Raw genomic sequence first — 14,735 nt, 5'->3', positions numbered from 1 at the left:
GTCAGATATTCTTAAGTGTCATTAAATCGTAACACATAAAGTTAGGGCACAGAATCATGTTTTATGTACATGTCTTTAAAATTAATGAATTATGAATAAACTCCCTAATTGCACTGAAGTACAGATGGAAGTAATCTTCATGAAATTATAAATAATCACCATACTGCTCATTGCAACAAGTGGAGTTTAAGCTTGCCAAGCAGTCTTAGAAGTTTAATTAAATGTACTAAAAAAGCAATTTGATGCTTTAAAAGCCAAGCTGTTGCATGGCACTGAAGCAAATCAAAACTTCAGTTAGGTTTGCAAACCAATCTTTGTTGCTGACCTTAGAAATGCCAACGTTCCCAGTTTAGAAATTTTATGCTTTGCAAGTTCAGTGCCTCAAATAAATATAAGACTTGACTTTTGGAAATATTATTTAGGTGAAGACATGCAGATAAGCAAGAATGATTTTCAGACATTATAAATTCACATGCTAACAAGACTAGTAATTTTATATAGTATTGAGAGAAGAGACCCTCTGTACAGTCAGAAAGAGTAAGATGTGCCAGATGTCATAAGGCAAGTTTAGAGTTTATGGAGTGTAGACAAATATAAAGGAGCTTATGTTTAAGGTTGTCCCTTGACCCTTTATGACCTTCTGGATCTGTGAATCTACACTCAGAATAACTAGAGCAAGAAGAAAATTTTGGCAGAATCTTGGCTCCACAACTCTCCAGTGAACTATCAACCCTGCACAGACATGTGTAACCTGGTACTTTGCTCCTGATAGACAATTTCTTCCTCAGTGTATTCTTCAAGTACAGCAGCTGAGCAATGCAAGGCAAATGTAGTGCTTGGCTTGGTAAGTAAAACTCAGATCCCCAAAGGAATTTATCTTTTATTCATTCTTGGATACTTGACTTGAAATGAAGCTGAAGTATAAATGCTGAAAAGTGCAATATGAATAAACTTTATGGCAATGCCTCTGAATCCCACACTTCTGTGGTGAATCTCTATTTGACTTCTGAGGTCTGTTTCTACTTCAGGTTTAGCTGGAAACAGTTCTAGCTGAAAAGTTCAGATATTATTTCAGGTTTATTAGCATACATGTCTGGAGTCTTTTCACAAGACTGGATATCCTGCATGGGTTTTTCTTCTAGTCTGGAAGGGCACAAATATTTTCAGTAGGTATTTATATATGTCCAGCAACTTCAGAGCATCTCAGATCAGGCATCCTAGCTTGAATCAACCAGGGAAGTGAGCTGATGCCTCTGTGTTTGCTTTGTACCTAAACCTAATAAAGACTGAGGCAAAAAGCTTCATTTCCATCTGAGCTTTTGTCTGGCTGCCTATGGCCTGCTAAAGTGCATCTAATGCACAGAAAGATGATGACTCCCACTAAATCCATCTGAGACAAGCCCTAATGTGCTGACACTGGCCAGTAAGTAATTGAGGGGTGGCTTTTAGTGTAATAACATACCACTTAGAGCACTTGCACAGGAAGTGAGGAAACTGGTTTCTCTTCCTTCCTCAGACAGAGGGGACCAGACCCATATTTCCTCATTCCCAGGAGTGTGAATGACAGACAGAATTTATGTCAACAGGGTTAAAGGGGGAAACAGAGGAACCTCCCACCTTTCCAACGGGGAAATGGATACAAGATTTACTGTTCCCAAGAGTGAATTGGGAGAAAAGAAATAAGCTCTAACTGTGTAATATGATGGTCAGGGCTTCTTAAGAAGAACAGTTACAGGTTTTGTCCCCAGTTAAAGGCCTATTTTGTGTTTTCCAGTAAATCCTAATTAAATAAAATTAGAAGGCAAAGTTCTATGTTGTCAGTTGAGTGTCCCTATTCAGATTGTCAGTCGATCTTTCTTTTTTTTTGGCTTATACTAAGCAGAAAGTGTAAAAATGTTTTTTTATAATGTCTCTAACTCAGAAAAATAAAATATTCCAAATGGGGAGGCTCAGGGGAAAACTTACCACTCCCTATATTTGTCTGAAAGGAGGTTGTAGCCAGGTGCGAGTTGTTCTCCCAGGTTGCAAGTGCCAGGAGAAGAAAAAATTGCCTGAAGTTGCTGCAGAGAATGCTTAAATTGCGTATTTGGATATTTAGATATCTGGATATTTGGAAAATAATTTTAACTGAAGGAGTGGTCAAGCATTGGAACAGGCTGCCCAGGTATGTGGAGGAATTGCCATCTCTATATTTGATCAAAAGGTGTGTGGATGTGGCACTTGGAGACGTGGTTTAGTGGTGAACACAGCAGTGCTAGGTTAATGTCTGGATTTAATGATTTTTGAGATATTTTCCAACTTTAATGAGTCTATGATTTTATATTTTTTCTTCTGAAAAAAATACTGTGTCTGGATGGCTGAGAAATTAAACATGCAAATCAATTTGTTTCCAGGGAAATTGAGGGTTGTAATGTACATCTAGGATGGAATCTTTAAAACTGCAGCATGCCTTTCTAGAGGAGCATGTAGAAATGGTTACATATTTAATTACTAAAAGTAACAGTGTCATTTGAAAAGACTGTTGGTGTCTCTTGGTACCTCCCCAGTTCACTCCAAAGTCGTGATCTGCATTTACAGGGGCAACCTCTGAAGCACACCTTAGGTTTTTGTGTTGCTCATTAGATCTGTAACTGGATGTCCCACATCCAGAGAAGTCTTGGATTCAACACAAAAAATGGCAAAGCAAGAGAGTCACAATTGCGTTAAAAGATCATATTTTCACATCTGCCTTGCAGGATATTTGGCAATTTCTTTTCTCTGTAGAAGGGGATACATAAAGAAAGTATAAAGTTCTTTTGATCTAAAAAATCTCTGTGGGATTTAATAATTTATATCAGAATTTAACAGCACAGAAGAACTCTTTTATATACTGGAGTAATTTTGCTTTGCTTTTGTCAGATCAGCCCTACTTGAAACAGAGACTTGCTATTAATGGAACTGAACTATATTTCAATGTCTCAGATACTTTGGTGGCTTTCATTCTGCCATATTTCACTCTAGTCCCAGTTCAGCAAAGATCTTAAACACGTTTCTAAATCTAATAATTTCAGTGGGACTAAAGACCATATGTAGATGTTTTATAAAAATTGGGTCAGCTTATAAACTCTTCTTTATGATACTTTTAATGAAGAGTAAAATGTTGAGACAGATCCTTTTTGTTTCCTTTTCTTTAGTAACTTACTCTACCGATTGAATGTGAAGGCACAAATATGACGGCTGGAGGAAAAAATCCTGTTATTTTTTCTGCATAGAGCCATAGTAACAGGAATGACACATATCTGACCCAACCAATAGTAGATGACCTCATTTAAGATAGACATCTGCATTTTCTTTAGTATTGGTGGGCAGAAATGCATGTGTTCACAGCTCATTTTGCTCCTCCCTAATACATATGCCTGAAACAACCCAAACTTCTGCACTCCAGAAGGGTCTGTTGCTCCTATCTGTGAAGAGGATTTTCACATAGGCATTTTCACAGCAGATATCTGAGTTTGATGGATGAGATGGCATTCATCCCATGGGACATTTAGAGGAGAGGGGAGAAGGCCTGTCAGGCCAAGGTCCTCCACACCTCCCATCTTCTCCCTGAGGCTGGGCAGCAGCAGACATATAGGCAAAGAGGAAAGGAACAAACGCATGTACAAAAATGTCTTGGTCTAGCAAATTTTCCAGTAATCAGTGGTTTTAGAACTTCCTGACCCAGATTTCTTTCTGGCAAATCACGTTTAGTAACACCAGTTGATTTGCTCTCCATTAATTTGTTCCTTTTTACAGCCATGTGTATTTTTTACCTCCATGAAATCCTGTGGTTATGAGCTCTATAATGCAATTACATGTTGTGTGGAAAAAAATGCTCTGCTTTGGTGTATAACTTACTCCTTAATGCTTTCATTATATGTCTGCTAATCCTTGTGCTATGAGGTGAATATTCACTCTGTTCATGTTCTGCATACAGTTTATGACTTAAAGCCCTCTGTCATTCCCCCCCATCAGTCATCTTTTTCCCAAGCCTAAAAATCCTAATGTATGTGCTCTTTCTTCATATGGAAGACATCCAGATCTAGGCATTAGTGATGCAAACAGGATTTTCAAAATCAGAATTTTAATGGCTTTAGTATAAAGAAAGTCAACAATGACAGGAAAACTAGACTTCATTAAAATAAGTCCTCACCCTAACAGTGTGATATGCAATAAACCCCACGCAAATATTGAATGCTTATTAATCACTGTGGAGTCCATTATATCAAATTTTTTGTAGTTACTGTGCATGATTTTTTTTATAAGGCAAATTGAAGCTGGTTATTGTTTTAGCTATTAGAAAAACAAAATCCTTCAGAAGAAAAAAAACCTGGACACACTAGGTTACTTCTTTTATCTCCATTTTTATATATGAGACCCTTCAAGCTGGAATGAAGGGCATGCTGACTCTTCATCTCTGTATTAAAAGTTACAAATCAGGCAATATCTTATGCCCATTTTGTTGTCTCCATCATTATATGGAGATTGTATTTTGACATGAATTGGTGGACTCAGTCCAATTCTTAATGGAAAGAGTCATTAACTCACAGTGACAGGACAGAACAAAGAACTGAACATGCATGAAGGTATTTCATCTCCCTTGAGATATTTTTGTGACTCTACAACCAGTGGTGTAGCCAAACTTGTGTTCTGGGTTTGTTCCTGCTATTTATTACGAGTATTAGTGCACCCCCTAGAAGCTCCCATCAAAAATGGAGTCCCATTGTGGAATAACATACTGATTTCCAACATATTTTATGCACACATCATTCAGTAAGAAGTGTGTCTTCCAAAGCAAAACAAAACAATGTGTTTTGCATGATTCACTACACTTTGCTGCAAGAAATACAAAATAATTGAGCAAGACTGCAGTAACTCTCCAATACTTTGTTATGGTTTTTAGCTGTGCTCAGCAGAATAAAGTGACCCTGGTTCACAACTCCCAGACTGTATTTGCAAAGGTGAAATTACACATTGAAAGGTTTCTGTAGAGGACATAACTCTGAAGGCTGACATTTTAAATCTGTAAAGTTCAAGCAAAGGTACAATGATGAAAAAATGAGCACCCTTTTCTCTGTGGTCTGTGACAGGTTTGAGTCACCACGATTTTGCTCTCAGTGGTTGTGCTGGAGAACAATATCTTCACAAATTGTCACCCACATTCACCATTTGAGTTTGTGTGGTGTTTAAAGCCCTGCACTTGCCAGCTGTATAAAGAGGGGAAGAACATTATTCCCTTCACTAAGGAATTCAGGATACAGGCAGGAGCTGGAAAGAAGCAGGTTGGGGTTCAGGTGAACAGACTGACAGGCCAGCTGTGGTCTTCATCCACTGGCAAGAAAACGTCTGTCAGGGAATGCTTTGGCTTTACTTTGGTGTTCAGTGCTTTAGCAGAGCAGTATTCTGCTGACCTGCTCTGTCTCATATTGGAGCAATCTTCACCCATGCCTCTGCAGTCAGCAGGAGAGCAATTGCCAGCTCCATGGCCATATAAAGGCCACAGGAGTAATCTGTGACAGATTTGATGACAGCAGGGGAAATACTCCTGAGAATTGTAATTGTAAGGGCTAACTGCAGACCCAGATAGCTTTCAGCTGATGATCAGGAATAGCCCGAGTCAATGGCTACTCAAGCTTCAAAGATAAGAACATGCTCTGATTTAAGAGCCTATTTCTGTGGGCAAGGCTGTGAACTCTTTACTGCTGTTGAAGACATCCATCAGCCCTTTGACATTAGCAGGATTAATTCCTGGTTAGAAGGGCAGCAATCTGGCTCAGTGACACTGACAAATTTCTGCTTGTGTGTTGTCATTTTTTTTCAAGCATGCACAGGAAAAAAAACTCAAACATAGGCAATGCTGGTTGCATAGAAATTCTGTCTTATAGGATCCCATCTTATAGCATGTATAAGAATGAAATATGGTTCTATGGATTTGCCTCTCCAGAATCATTGTCAGCTTATTTCATCCTGGATGCATTTCTGTGTCCTGGCCCTAGTGCTGTTGTCTGGTGTGGTTCCCATGTATCAGTTTGTTACAAAAAGGCATAATGAAGTGGAAGAATCTGTCTATATCCTTAGGAAGGAAGATAAGTCAATTTGTACTATTGAAAAGGCCATCTTTGTGCATGTTGCATTTCTGTCCTGATTACTGCACAAGGATTGGCCTGCTTTTGTGGTACCAAGATGAGTGTGTCAGAGCAAAATGAGTGTGTTCTCATGCTAAACTTTTCACCCAGTTCAGTCTGGGAGTTTTAAGGACATCCCTTTGGTGCAGTGTAAAAATTGATCTCTGTGTTTCATAGGCTCTTCTGGAGTTCCACCTGCAACGGGGAGATGATCAAAGTATCGAAAGTCTGGCCTCAGCTGGGAAATTCAGCAATGGTCACTCAAAGATTTGTTCAGTAGAAACCAGACTGTATTCAGGTCTCCTCTGAGATTAGATGGCAATGGGTAAGAGATGACAAAACCTTGGGTTTAATTTAAATATATAGTAATCCTGTAGCTACTGTAGCCTCTTTCTCTGCAGTGCCACCAAGTCAGCAGGGAGACAGTCCTTGCTATCCATGATAAAGTCACTCAGAAAAATAGAATTCTAAACTGAAAAGTTAACATTTTCAAGTTGGTTGCTGTAACACATCCTTTCAGGTCCAAATTTTTACATCCACTCATAAGAAAACAAATATCTTTGTTGTCTGTTTGTCAGACTAGGAAGACTAAAAAAGACTTCCCACAGTAATGCCTACAATTGTGCAATTCATGGATTAAACTGCTAGTGCTCTGCAATGAGCTAACAGAGGTTAGTATAATTTCAGCACATTTTCTCCAAATTTCAGAGTGGGTACTTTTGAAAGAAATATACAACCTTTTGCCTCTGTCTGCTATAACTAATAGCCATATTTTTTGCTTATGTATTAGAGAGTGTGATAAGGGATTGTAGTTCAGAAAAACTAAACTTTCTGTTATTTGAGCTGAAGTCCATCACTGGAAACTAAAACAATTCATCCTGGTTATGAAGTGGCCCAGAAGGAGGCCTAAGACATACCAACCAATGTGTTACTTCCACGTGGGGATTGTGCATACTCTGTGTATGGAATATAAGAAGGAAATGCATTCACATTTTCATATGCCATAAAATAAAGGCTGTATTACTCTATAGCATTATACAAGCATGGTGTCATGAGATGAAGCAGAAAATCTCCCAGGCCTGTTTCTTCAGCAATGCTTGTGTTTTGGTTCAGTCCCCAAGGTTTCTGCCTTATCAGATGCAGACAAAGTGAAAAGAAACAGTACCAGTGAAAACTGCTATAGATCCATACATTGCGTGATGCAGTGTGGAATGAGACTGAAATGTGTTCTTTAATAATGAATACTAAAGTCAACATTTATAATAGTAACGGGAGATACTGAGTTTTCTTTTCATTTGAAGGTCAAGAGTTAATGTCATATCTCAGCTAGGGAGCTGAGACATACAGTGCCCCATTTATTCCTACTGCAGTGTGTCAGGCGGACGCCAGCACACAATGTCAGCATCTGGCAGCTTCATGAGGAATGAAGTTTTCACAAAGACATGATCACTTCTGTATTATAGATTGATGATATGATTTCTTAGGTAAACTGCAACTTCTCTGACACTAAATGTTTTCTGTCTGACTGAGAACTTTGCTGTGAATGGCAACATATTTTTTTTGCCTTGTATCCATTGCTCATTTTAGCTATGGAAAGGAGCAGAGTTGGAAAATGCTGTCCTTTGTAGCAATTACTAAGGCAAGGCTCTTGTTTGTGTCCTGAACCCACCATATTCCAAGTCAATAAGGTAACAAGCCAAATCCAGTTGTTCATCTCTATACTTGTGTGCATGTGTTTATAAGATTGATATTTGACTGTGAGTTTTTGCCACAGACTTATAGTGTCAACACCAGTTGGAGAAATAAGCAGGGAAGTGTGCAGGGAGCCACATGAAGACTACTGTCTGCAACACCAGTCCTGGAGATAAAAACAGGACCTTAAATTAAACAATAGGCTTCTCTGACTGTCCCTCCCTTTTTGTTTTCAGTACTGTCTACGCAACATCAGTGTTTTCATCCAGTTGTAATGGGAAATTCTGAGTATCTCAGTTTATATTAAGCCTCAGTTGACCAAAGCATCATTCTTATGCTCAGTGGTGAATGTTTACTTGCATCTTGTGCTCTTTAATATTCCCTGTTTCTTCCTTCAGATGTAGAGGTAATGGATTAACCAGAATCAGTTACCCAAAGGCTGTTAATCAAAATGCCTTTGAAACTATAAAAAAGAGGCACAGAGGCACTTCCAGGTTATTTTCTAATACCCTGATGTAAGCAAATACAGAAAGAAGATCAAATCTCCACTTATGTGTTGTAAACCACTGCTGAATATATATTCAGCATATTCAGATGTTTGTCTGTGATTGCTAAGACACACACAAGTTTTGACACATCCTATTCAGAGACTTGAGATACCACCAGGAGGAGGTGAAAGGGTTTGAAAATTTACTATATGTACCTAATTTAAGACTTTTCAGAACTGTCTGTTGACTGAACATGGTACAGAAGTTTGACATTAAAATCACTGAGACATCCCAGTAGACATTTAAGCCTTCAGAGATTCTACTGTGAATAGAAACCTTTCACCTGTTCATACTCTCAAGAGAGGCATCTTTTCTCTCCTCTGAGGTAAGGAAACAGAGACCTGCACAGACAGCAGCTTGGTGAGGGTATCTGCTCTGTTGCGTGACTTCTGCTGGGGAGGAGACCACCCTCTTTTTTTTGAGTGTCACAGAACACAGCTTGATTTCTGTGAGCTGGGGCCAAAGTTGTTTTTTTTTTTCTTTTTTTTTTCTCTCCCTGCTCCCCTCCTTCCTTCCCCCCACATGGTGTCTGCTTTCAAGATTGCTTCAATAGCCAGCATTGTAACATACAGAGATGGATTTCCACAAAATTAATTTCAGGGCTTGGATAGGAACTGATTATGAATCTTTGTAGTCCTACAGATGAAGTCATTAAGAAAGAACTCAGAGTGGAATGCAGCCAAGGTTCTTAGCAAGAGCATGGCAGTGATTGCACAACAGAATATGGGAAGAGTAAGAAAAATGACAGTACATAATCATTTCATACCATTCATTAGTTTCTCCAAACAATGAAGAACACAGTGGCACATGTTAAATCAAAAAAGGCCTCTACAAAAAGTAGCAAAACCACATGTGTGATCCAGCAGGATTTTGAGGTGAAAGATATTTGGACAACAACCTTAATTGTCACAAATCTATTTTAAATAATCCATAATATCGCAGCGATTTCAATGTCATTTTAAAGAACCATTTCAAGTTCTTCATATATAGTAATGTAATACAGTAAACAGAATTATAAAAATTGCAACAGTGCAACAGTGGACAGGAACAACTTATGAAGATAAATACTTCATTATATTAAAAAATAAGTTGATAATTTTCCCTCATATTTTTACTAGAAATTTTTTTCTTGACTTGTTTTTTCTCTTGAAAGGAAAGGGAAATAGCAGTAGAAAAAGGAGTGTGGTAAGTTCCTTAACTAAACTAAGTTTTGCATCATGCACAGTTTTTTAGGGTGTTCAGTTAACAAAGTTACCCATAATATTCCCATTAACATCATTTATGCCATCACAACTGTTATAAGATTAAGTTTGTTCTAAAGACCTGCATTTTATTTTTCAAATCATTATTTACCCTTCAGAAAAAGCATTTATCATTTACAAAAAAACAAAGCCACAAACAAACATGTCTAGGTTTTTAACCCCAAGTACTTTCAGCTGAATGTAAAATATAGAAAATATTGGACAAGACATATGTTCAGGATGGATTAATTTATTCCCTTTTCTGCAATTCAGCTGTCCAGTGTGTGAGACTGCCACTTGGAATCTGGAAAAGAAAGGCTCAGTTTCCTCCTCTATTTGATCTATACCAGGGATTTCCAACTTCCCTGGAGAGGACTCTTCAACACTGAAAATGGGATGTCTTGAAGGATTCATGATCTGCAATTCCTGCAACCCTGAGGATAACTAGTTCAGACATAAAAATTATCTGATAAACAGCTGAGACAATTCTCCCTTTGAAGCTGGTTCCATCTACAGATAAATGTGCTGTTGAAAAGTATTTTTCCTTCTTTTCCACTAGTGCTATGTCCCTCTGCCCCACGTTCTGGCTGTGTGACCCACGTAGGTGACTGTAATCCCTCTCTGGGATATTTAACAGTTTTGTATAAAGTCAAGCTGCTTCAAAAATAATACTGGGAGAGCATCAGGCATTATTTCATAGAGTCATAGAGTGTAAAGGGGTTGGAATGGACCTTAGAGATCATCTAGTTCCAACCTGCCTGACACAGGCAAGGACAGCTCCCTCTAGACCAGGTTGCTCAAGGCCTTATCCAACCTGGATTTCATGATCCATTTCTTTGCATTACCCATTTCTCATGAAAGGATGTAATTTCTCTTGTGGGTTACAGCTACACATCCCAGTGGAGTGTTGCCCAGAGAAATTATTTTTCTCAAAACCAAATAGAGATATTGCAACAGACTTATACTGAAGTCATCAGACTAAGTTGGAACAGTTTTATGCTGGCTTCCTGGGCTGGCTTCAAGGCATGTCCTTTTGCTCAGGTGTCTGTGAATTACAGTCCCTATCAGAGTTGCTGAAATGGCCTTAGATAACTCAGATAGAAATGGATTTGCTTCTTGACACAGCATTGATAGTGGTGTCATATTCATGTGAACTGTAGGCCTCTGAGAGCTGGATTTCTGTGTTAATTTTCCTATGCTCTATTTATATTCAGTGAGGAGAAATAGAAATTTTTTGTGGCCTAATTTATCTCATCTATATTTCAAATACATTTCAGATGGATTGCTAAGATATTCATTTTCTGACCAGTTACTGTAAAGAGAGCATCTGTTCAGCAGGACATGCTTATACTGTATTTAGGTGAGAAGAATCTCACCTTAGTTGTCTGTCACTTGCTTCACACTTCTTGCATACCAAGAACACATCATTATACTGGTCCTGAGTGCCTGAATGCTCCAAGCAGAATTCACTGATGCACTGGGGATTGAATAGCACAGTGGAATTTTGTAGATGTGAAAGAGTTAAAATGACATTATGAGGTTGATATTATGAGCTGATAAAGCAAAAAAAAACCAAACAAAAAAAGCAAATAAAAGAGCAGAATTGCATAGAGAGAAAAGGTTCATATGTGCTGACATGCTTGTCCTGGCACAGTTTAGCTTAATCCACCCTACTTGCTTTTTTCACCCTATTCTTCAATCCTCCCTTCTAGAAACAGATTTAGGTATCCCTTTATCTCTGTGAGACTGTACTTGAGTTACCTTCACTAGTAACTTATTCCATATGTCTCCTTCTCTGAGAGTGAAGCAACCCTGCCCAAGCCCCTGTTTGCTCATTCTTACCTAATATTTTAATTTAGTCCCTTAGTTTTCCCCTTTAAGTAGTAATAACAAAAGCCCACCCTTTGAGGTTGCTTTATATTTTCACTCCCTTTCTTAATACTGAAAGTTTCAACTACACCATCTCCCAGATTTTCTTGCCCATGGAGAACAGCATCAGCTCCCACAGCTTTTCTTTTGTTTACATACACGTATATATGTGTAAAAAAATCAAAACTGTTAAGAATAAAAATTTAACATTTCCTCTTTCTATTTTTTTTTCTTTATCACATGACAAGAACTTGGTCCTGAAAAACAGTTTTTAATCAGGTGGCTAATCAAATTAATCCAGTATAGCAGACAACACCTAAGAGTTTCTACATGCTAGCTTGGAGGACAGAGAAAGCAGAACACAGTCTCATGTCAGGTAGTCATAACACACATGGGCTTCTCCAAGTCATGCCACCAGGAATAGGTGGAGCAATATACTATAAGCAGAACCAGCAGGAAGGAGAAAGAAAAGGTCTGAAAAGCTCTGATATTTCTTCTTGGAAGGAAAATGTGTTTTAAACATTTTTCCTTTAGCACTGGTGTTAATGGTAAAAAATCAGATTTTCTTATCTAGAGAAATATAGCTAAATAATAAAGCACTGAGATGCCAGAGTAAGCCTTTTTTTTTCTTATACAAAGAAAATATAATTGTTTTCATATACCTTCAAAGAGGATTAAAGTTGAAGAGATAAAGATGGAAAAATGGAGAGGATAAAGACAGTTTTTACTGTCTGATTCTTTTCTGTCTTACACTGAGCTCTGGTTTACACTGGCAACTCTCCAGTGGCTTGCTGCTGATTTATACCTTCATTTGTGAACTTCAAGCTCTGAGAACAGGCTGCTGTTATATTTAATACACTAGACACAGATTAAAACAATTTGACTTTAATTCCTGGTGTTGCCAAACTGTCCTATAAAAGAGCTTAAGAAAGATGTTTCCGAAAGCAGATCCATGATTTGGGAGCTTCCTAACCATTTTGCTAAGCTGCTTGGGTACTCTGTCTGATCAGTTTTCCTTGAAAAGGGACTCTTGGCTGTTTTCATGAAGAGATTTATAGGTCTGCATTTTTAGATACAAAAATGAAAATTGAATTTTTCATGGACCAGCTTTTCAAATGCTCCTAAATCTGTAAGTACTGTAAGTCCATTTCTTTCTTTTTAGTGTGGTATTTTACAATCATCTTCAGGTTTCCCCAAGAATTTGCCTCAACTGCATCTGTCCTCTCATCTCTCCCACGTTCAAGTGCACACACAGAAATCTCCTGCCCAATCCACTTGGTGTTCTTCAATGTACTTGGAATAGGAGATTTTGCAAGAAGTATTGATGAAGATTTTGCATTCCCAGGTTCTGCTATTAATACATAGCCCAGGGGTTAGGACATAGGAAAGTAGAAAAGCTGCCTTTCTTAGCTATAAGGAATTTGAACTTAACTCGCCCCATGCTTTTTTTAGTTGAAACTGCTCCACTTTATGCAGAATAATTAAACATTAACTGGGCCTGACACAGTGACCTGGTTTTCTTCTAGCTCTTGCTATACAAACTAGTTAACATAAACCAGGGAATTATTAACTAGAAAAAGAAATAGAACCCACAACTATTTTTGTTCAGGTGACCTCTATAACTGCTTAAAAAAAAAAAAAAAAAGTTTTGTTTTGTTTTGATTTAATTTGTACTTTAATATTCCGTGCAAAATACAACTGCTTCTACAGGAAAGAAAGACATCTTGTAATATCTGGGTCTCATCAATTATTCTTCTAGAGTAATAAAATGGGTTTGGATTACTATAGAATAGTAAAGGATAGAATGTGAAAGAATAGATTAATTATTAATTTATGAAGAAAAAAACCCCTAACTCTCAGAGTCACACATTAAGTAGGGGGTGGGGAGATTGCTTTACAATCCTACAAACTCTTTTCTGTGGCTGTACTTTGAAAGACAAAATGTGAATAAGACCCAGATCCTCCAATGAAAATTTGATGCTTTTCATCCCCAAGCAGAAGACCTTACAGACCAGGGTAAGACTGCAATGTCTTAGAAGAGTTTTATTATTTCCTATGGGCCATAATTAGTAGCCACAAACTAGGGGATTCAGATAATAGGACATATTAAGGGTGTTTTAGTACTAGAGGTGGTATATTTTACATGTATGACCTCCCAGTGGAATTCACAGCCTCTGAAACAGTAACATCAGCTTCCCACACAATGAGGAGCAAAAAGTAAGCACCTGACAACAGAAATCAGGAAAGCCAGAACTGTGAGTGAAAAAGTGCCTATAGTCAAGATGGAAACCCTTAGGAGAAGATAAGGGTTACTTAAGTAGTAAATCCTTCCATTCAAAAAGAAAACAAACCACTTTCCCTTCATAAGAAATAACTCAGAACACTGAGTGCTCTGACATTAGATTAGATAGCTCAAATTCAAATCTGACTTAAGGGATTTGAACCTACAAAACATACCTTCACGGTCTAAATCTTCAAACAATGAAACTCACTGAGGTGTAGCTCTTGTTGAAACTTGACTAAAAATAACATCTGAGAGAAAGGAGAGAAAGCAGGTGACGGCTGCACTTTCCTGAGAGACAGATTTAATTCTCTAATTTAGTACATACTTGAGTACTTCACAAGAGGTGAAAATATTTCAGAAAAAATCTGATAATTACCTGAGATGGTATTCTAGGCTAAGGGGTAGGACATCTTTCAGAGGTGAAAGTGGACTGGAAGCCTTGTGCAGCACTTTGCAAATTGCCCCCTTGCCCTGCCCGAGCCACTCAGTCATTCATCAGAGCAATGCAGGGGTGTCAGGGAGCACCCCCACACCCCAAGGCACCCACCCTCAGGAACTAAAGGCCTGATGTAGAGGGGAATGAATCACCTTCAGGAGTTACTTACTTTTCCATTTCACTGTGGAGAAACCAGGGACATGGAGTTGAGGGATTCTGTGACTCTGGGTGTCCTAGAAAATGTCTTCCTTAAGCTCTCTGCATCTTATAAAATAAGGATGATGCTTTGTCCTAAGTTCATCTCTTCCAGTTTAAGTAATTTCTACCCTGTACTACCCAGCAGTAGTCTTGTGGCATTTCGCAAGCTTGAGGCATGTGAATTTTTTTTGTTATTGTAATAAAAATAATAACAATAGGATCATCTTGAATCAGTGCTTCTCTCCATTTCTGACTGATTTAGGCTGCCTGTGAGGTCTAAATCATATAATTAAGGAATTTTCTATCAGAGCTTTTACCTATTTT

General features: G+C 38.1%; 1 long non-coding RNA gene across 1 annotated transcript; it reads left to right on the top strand.

Annotated features, from left to right (window-relative positions):
• The first annotated feature begins 795 nt into the window (after positions 1–795).
• On the top strand, positions 796–10,193 carry LOC148184366 (uncharacterized). The gene is made up of 3 exons (XR_015772616.1): positions 796–844; positions 6,321–6,468; positions 9,898–10,193. It is a non-coding gene; the product is annotated as an uncharacterized LOC148184366 (long non-coding RNA).
• The last annotated feature ends 4,542 nt before the right edge of the window (positions 10,194–14,735 follow it).

The sequence above is a fragment of the Pseudopodoces humilis genome, chromosome 5, assembly GCF_049639895.1.
Source record: "Pseudopodoces humilis isolate 2021_Gansu_Grassland_sample_001 chromosome 5, ASM4963989v1, whole genome shotgun sequence".
NCBI classification, from domain to species: Eukaryota; Metazoa; Chordata; class Aves; order Passeriformes; family Paridae; genus Pseudopodoces; species Pseudopodoces humilis.
Note: the sequence above shows the minus strand (reverse complement) of the source record. Positions and strands in the feature narration are given on the sequence as shown.